The 6,494-nt window shown below is 38.3% G+C and overlaps 1 long non-coding RNA gene across 1 annotated transcript; it reads right to left on the bottom strand.

The window, feature by feature from the left end:
* Positions 1–754: 754 nt before the first annotated feature.
* On the bottom strand, positions 755–1,600 carry LOC138352533 (uncharacterized). The gene is made up of 2 exons (XR_011222815.1): positions 1,555–1,600; positions 755–1,378 (listed from the first exon to the last, which is right to left on the bottom strand). It is a non-coding gene; the product is annotated as an uncharacterized lncRNA (long non-coding RNA).
* Positions 1,601–6,494: the final 4,894 nt, after the last annotated feature.

Here is a 6,494-nt window from a genome sequence, read left to right as displayed (position 1 = left end):
TACAGAGAGAGGTTGTGTGTGTGTGCGTGTGCGCGTGTGTGTGTGTGTGTGTGTGTGTGTGTGTGTGTGGTGTGTGTGTGTGGTGTGTGTGTGTGTGTGTGTGTGTGTGTGTGTGTGTGTGTGGTGTGTGTGTTGTGGTTGTGTGTGTGTTGTGTGTGTGTGTGTGGTGTGTGTGTGTGGGTGTGTGGTGTGTGTGTGTGTGTGTGTAAACTAAATTAGTTGATGGACTTCAGCTTCTCTGCTATGCAGAGAATCTGAAGTCAAATTCCTAAACAGATCAATAAAAGAACTGCTTGTCGGGCGGCAATTCCCCGACAACAGCTCCCAATGACACTAGCTACTGGTGACAGATCAGACATACGTACTACCAACTCAATTATATTTGCTAGGGGAAAACTCGAGCCCATATTTTATCACACACACTTACATGAACTTCAAGTATATATAACACAAAAACTCTTCTCTTTATGTGAGAATTGAACTCAGGCTAACCAGGAAGCTAGCAAGTACACTAACCATTACACCATAGCAGATCATGAAAATGTCGGGCGGCAATTCCACGGCAGCAGTTCCCAATGACACTATGATTAATTATTAAACTATTGTTATTAATTATAAATAATTCAATTATAATTATTTATAATATTAAGCATCATAACCAATGTCAACAAACCAGTAACACTCTGAATCGCATTAGCATCATATTACCACTTTGATATTAATGATACAAATGATATTTAATAATAGACTTAAAGTCATTATATAGATATATTTCTTTGTTGTAGAACATAACAATCGTCAAAGCAACACTGATCTTGTTGTATAATTAAATTTATAATTCAGCTCATGGATATCATAGTGTTAGTAATCCTGGCGTTGAATGGGATCTTTCCAATTGTTTGCAATGTAGGCCTCATATTCTGAAAATTATTGTTGAGATGGTGGTTTTTCGTAGGCCTAAATGTAGGTATAGATAATGTCATTTGGATTAGCAGAAGTCTAGTAAAGGTGGTGGCTATAAGCGTTGAGTGGCCGGTAACCGTAATTAGAGAAGACGGAGTAGGATGGTTCAGGATCTGCAGACCTCTTGTAGATATGGGGGCCATAACCGTGACGGGGAGCGTAGTAGACAGGATACGACGGTTCAGGCTCTGGTTCGGCAGATCTCTTGTAGAAATGGCGCATATAAACGTGACGAGGAGCGTAGAAGACAGGATACGATGGTTCAGGCTTTGGTTCGGCAGACCTCTTTCCATTGTGGTAAACGGTGACTGTATGCAGGGTAAGCACTTCCGTAATTGCTCGTCACGTAACTGGGCTCCGCATCTCGCTTCTCAATCACAGAAGCGCAAGCGGCAGCCGCCAGGATCACAAACACCTAAATATGAAAAATTACACGTATAGTCATATAATATTTTGCAGTAAAGTACTGTATTGCAGTTCTCGTATACGAAATATTCTTTAAAAATACCACCACTTTCCTTGATATTAAATATAATGCATTATAATAAATATTAACCAATATCAGAGAGTCCGATTGTTAGTGCAACTTACCAAGAGCTTCATGACTGAACGTTGGTTAGCTGTGGCCACAACTGAGAGAGTGTGTCTTGCAGCAGTGATGCCGGGGTTTTTATACGGGAGAGTCCTGAGTCCTTGAATTGTAACTCGAGGTTATAATGACGTTCCACTGAGAAATATATAATTATTATTGTTTCTTATTTCTTTATTATATTAAATAATTCAATATATACTAAAATCCTTATTTAATATATGGTTTTCTTTTAAGTTAATAATTAAAATTCCCTTGTTAAATGTCAAATATTAAATATATGAATATGTTTTACTTCTCGTTAAGGTATTTAAACCGCAGATAGGTTATTAAAACTCCAACATGAGATTACTTGACAACCACTTAACATATTTCAGTCTTGAGCATACTCAAGGACCAAGGTCAAATATTCGTGCACATATTGAATATTGTGAGACGCCTTTTGGTGTATATGTAATACTTGCTAAGATTAACACGAAATTGTAAAAGGTGCATTTTCTTAAACATAACGCCATACCAACTAGTGCTAGACGTTAAAGTAGTTTAAGTATATTCTAGATATTCTGGCGAATTTGGTAAAACACTTTAATGAGATTTACAAAGAAAGCTAAAATAATTTTTTGTTAATTCCTGTTTATTTTTTATTTATTAAACTTTAAAAAATAATGGTCCCCCCAGCTCTATTCATATTAAATTCAGATCCATTCTAAACAATTTTGACTTCCCTGAATCCGCCGCAAAAAAACTCGTTACTGTGTGTGGCTCAGTGGATGTGCCATTATTCTTATGAAACTGGATGTGCCTCTTAATCCTGATAAAAATGTTCACTATATTCCCCTTGGAAAGATGTTCATTATACCCACATCAATATCAAAGATATGTATAACACTGAAAATATGAGATGTATAACATTAAAAGCTATTGACAGTCTTCTTCAAAATCTCAAATCAACTGAATCCTATGGCTTTAATGATGGCTCTGTGCAATTAGGCACTGGTAAAACAATTTGTGCATGTGCAATATATAATGGGAATGAAATTATCATGTCTAGTACACAGAGATTGGACAACTAGTCAAGCACAACACAGACTGAGCTATTGGGTATTTATCTGGCCACTGACTACATCAAGCTCAATGGTGGTGGAGTGATATTCTGTGATTCTAAAAGTGCTCTGCAGTCCTTAAATAACCCATCACAATTTATGTCTGAAGTAGCTTGTAATATTAAATGTAATGTAATTTTTGCCGATGATAATACTATTGTATAAAATTGTGTGGATCCCATCCCATGTTGGAGTTGGAAAACATAACTTTGTATATCAACTGGCATATGACGCTTGCAGGAATGAAAAAACTGATTATGACTTTGGATTATCTAATGCAATTATTAGAAACATACAAATTAAAGAAATTAATTAAGATTTATAAGAACTAAAAAATGCCCAGTGACTTGAAAGCTGCAGTATTAAAAGATATGGCAACTTTTGTAATAATAGGTATTTGTATGGTCAGCACAGTAACCGGACTAGGCAATTTGATGTAGTCATTACGCGAATTCGCCTTATCTATAGGCATATCTGGCAGGTTAGTCAGGCTGAGCCACTACCAGAATATTCAGATTCCAACTCAGTGACAAACCTTTAATACATTCATTAGAACACATTATTGTTGTATGTGAAGCCGTAAAAGATTTTAGACCTCCTGGCCTATTGTACCACCAACTGTGTAACTATTTCATTTAATCTGGTTTACTGGACGACATCGTAACAATTTATTCTAAATTTGCTTGGGTATTTTAAGAATGAAGAACAATTTTATTTAATTTGTTAGGATGCATCTCTTATAAACCCATCTCTGCCTTGTGTGGCAGTGCACAATAGAAAGTTGATTTTACATATAAATACATTGAAACAATGCCTGTAATCATGATATTATATATCTGCTTCAGCATACAATTAGACCTATTGTCCTGTGTATGACCCTCTGTCCTGTATGACAGTGAATACCAGCATTATCCTTAATTTAATAAGACTTAATTGAAATCTTCAGATTAGGCAAAACTGTAATTAAATTTTGTCAATAAAGATGTTAATAAAAAAGTGTTGGTAAAGAAGTCAACAGGGAGTTTGGTAAAGAAGCTAACAGATTGAGTGTTGATAGGGTCAATTGGGAGAGTGTTGGTAAGGAAGCCTAAAGAGGGAAGTTTTGGTAAGGAAGCATGCAGGGAATGTTAGTAAGGAAACCTACAGGGCGTGTTGGTAAAGAAGCCAACCGGAATTGTGTTGGTAAGGAAGCCTACAGGGGAGTGTTGAAAAGGAAGCCAAAAGGAAGTGCTGATTAGGAAGCCAACAGGTTGAGTTGTAGTATGGAAGCCAACTGGGGGGAGTGCTATAAGGAAGCTAAAAAAGGTGTGTTGGTAAGAAAGTCAACAGGGAATATTGATATGTAAGCCAACATGGAATGTTGGTAAGGAAGCCAACAGTGAGTGTTGGTAAGTAGAAGTGGAGGTGGAGTGGAGTAAGGAAGCCAAAAGGGAGTTTTCGTAATATGGTTTCCAGGGGCTCCAGCTTAGTGACGGCAGGTCATTCCTCTCGGAAGCTTTGTGGTGGTCATGCCAATATTAGATCGGGGATGACATCCTTCATTGTCGCATGTAAATTTGTATACAAAGTTTGTTTTTTGCAGATGGTTGTAATGTTTATTGGGGCTATATTAAATCAGCAGTCCATTTTGTTTTGCAGTATTTTAGTGAGCCTACAGGGTGCTGTCGACGCCATTCACGGAATATTTTAGTGCACCTACGAGGTGATGTCGACGTCATTCACGAAATATTTTATTGGAATACGAAGTGATGTCGACGTCATTCGCGGAATATTTAACAGGCCTATGGGGTGCTGTCGACGTCATTCACGGAATATTTCAGTGGGCCTATGGGGTGCTGTCGACGTTTTTCACCAGAGAATATAGTGAGGTGCTGTCGACATCATTCATGGAATATTTTAGCGGGCCAACGAGTAGCTCTCGACGTCATTCACAGAATATTTAACAGATCTACGGGGTGCTGTCGACGTCATTCACGGAATATTTTAATACGTCTTCGAGCTGCTGATGACATCATTCACGGAATATTTTGCTAGGCCTAAGAGGTGATGTTGATGTCATTCACGAAATATTTTAGTGGGCCTACAAGGTGTTGTCGACGTCATTCACGGAATATTTTAGTGGGCCAATAGGGTGCTGTCGGCGTTATTCACAAAAGAATATAGTGAGTTGCTGATGACGTGATTCATGGAATATTTTAACGGGCCTACGAGTGGTTCTCAATGTTATTCACATTAAATTTAACAGGCCTACCGGGTGCTGTCGACGTCAATCACGTTATAGTTTGGTGGTCCTAAGAGGTGATGTCGATGTCTTTCACGAAATATTTTAGCGGGCCTATGAGGTGCTTTCGACGTCATTCACGGAATATTTTAGTACGCCTACGAGGTGCTGTCGACATCATTCCCGGAATATTTTAGTGGGCTACGAGGTCCTGTTGACATCATTAATCGAGTATTTTAATAGGCCTACGAGGTATGGTCGACGTTATTCACGGAAAGTTTTAGTGGACCTATGTGGGACATTTGGGGCTTGAATCTGATTATTTAAATATTAATGTAGTAAATTAAATTACGAAGGACCACCCGCTTTTATAGTAAAGAGGGAAACTGATAATTTCTGATCATTAGATAATTCCTAGATGAACCAGTAACTATGGATAAAATACTAGAGAATAAGATCATAGAAATAATTAATGGGCTGTATAATTAAATGAATCAAACCCTCAAACACCTACATTGGGGGGTTATTACTGGAAGTCAGTACGTCCAGGAACTAGTGTGGTTCGTTCACAAATCCAAATTATAATAATCCAATCCTATGAATTATAGTGAAACTAATGTCATTACTATGAATGGGAACATAGATTATAAGTACAGTAATGATAGTCACAATAAACATGTTAATCCAAAGGAATTCTGCATGTAAGTAATTCAGAAAATTCATGAATAAATACAAAGAAATCTTAGCTTAAAGACGATTCCTTTATGTAAGCCACGACGCTTCCTCTAATTCCCTGGGCTCGGCTGGCTGACGAATGGGATGGATTAATATGGGAGAAGGCGGCAGGGAGAATTCTTCTCACGTGCTGCAAGATAAATATTTACAGTAGCAACTAACTAAACTACTGAATCTCTATATTCAAGAAATTAAGAGTTACAGGTGATAATAGTTAATAACCTGTGGTTTGGTGTTAACATGCGTCGTCACGGTCAATCACCCAGCTACTACACTACACTTTACCGGCTGCATCAAATAAAGAGAAGATACTTAGCTAATATGGGCACTGTATAAGTTTTAAGATTGCCGAAATTCGCGTCCCAGGCTCTGGCTTCAGCCTATCCTGGATAATGGCGCGCTTCACTGGCCGGTCAAGTGTAGTCAGGAACCAGATTAAAAAGGTTCCTTATGTTACACCAGCACCAGTTGAAGATATTATCTGCAAGGTTGTTCACGCCTCACAGTGGCGACTTTCATCTGAGGATGGATAACGTCTACCCTGATGGCTGGGCAATGGCGTCTCCTCGTGAGCACGATACGGGTAGGTCTTCCTCAGAGCTTCCCTCCACGTGTACTGGCTTGCTCCCTCACCCACGCCGCGTCTCGCGTTCATTAGACAAATTATTGCCATGAATATTAGTATTTCTCGCATTTATGCTTGAAATGTTGAAGACTGGACGGGTTTATTATTTAAAAGAGGGAAATATTATTATTTGCCAATTTAGAGATAGTAAACGTATAAGGGAGAGGAATTAATGTCTCCCCATGGCATTCACTCGTGACATTAACTTTTATTACTAGATAATCGCCATGACTCCAACGCTCTATTCGGCTTTTAGTT

The sequence above is a fragment of the Procambarus clarkii genome, chromosome 54 (assembly GCF_040958095.1).
Source record: "Procambarus clarkii isolate CNS0578487 chromosome 54, FALCON_Pclarkii_2.0, whole genome shotgun sequence".
NCBI classification, from domain to species: Eukaryota; Metazoa; Arthropoda; class Malacostraca; order Decapoda; family Cambaridae; genus Procambarus; species Procambarus clarkii.
This window is presented reverse-complemented; position numbering and strand designations above follow the sequence as displayed.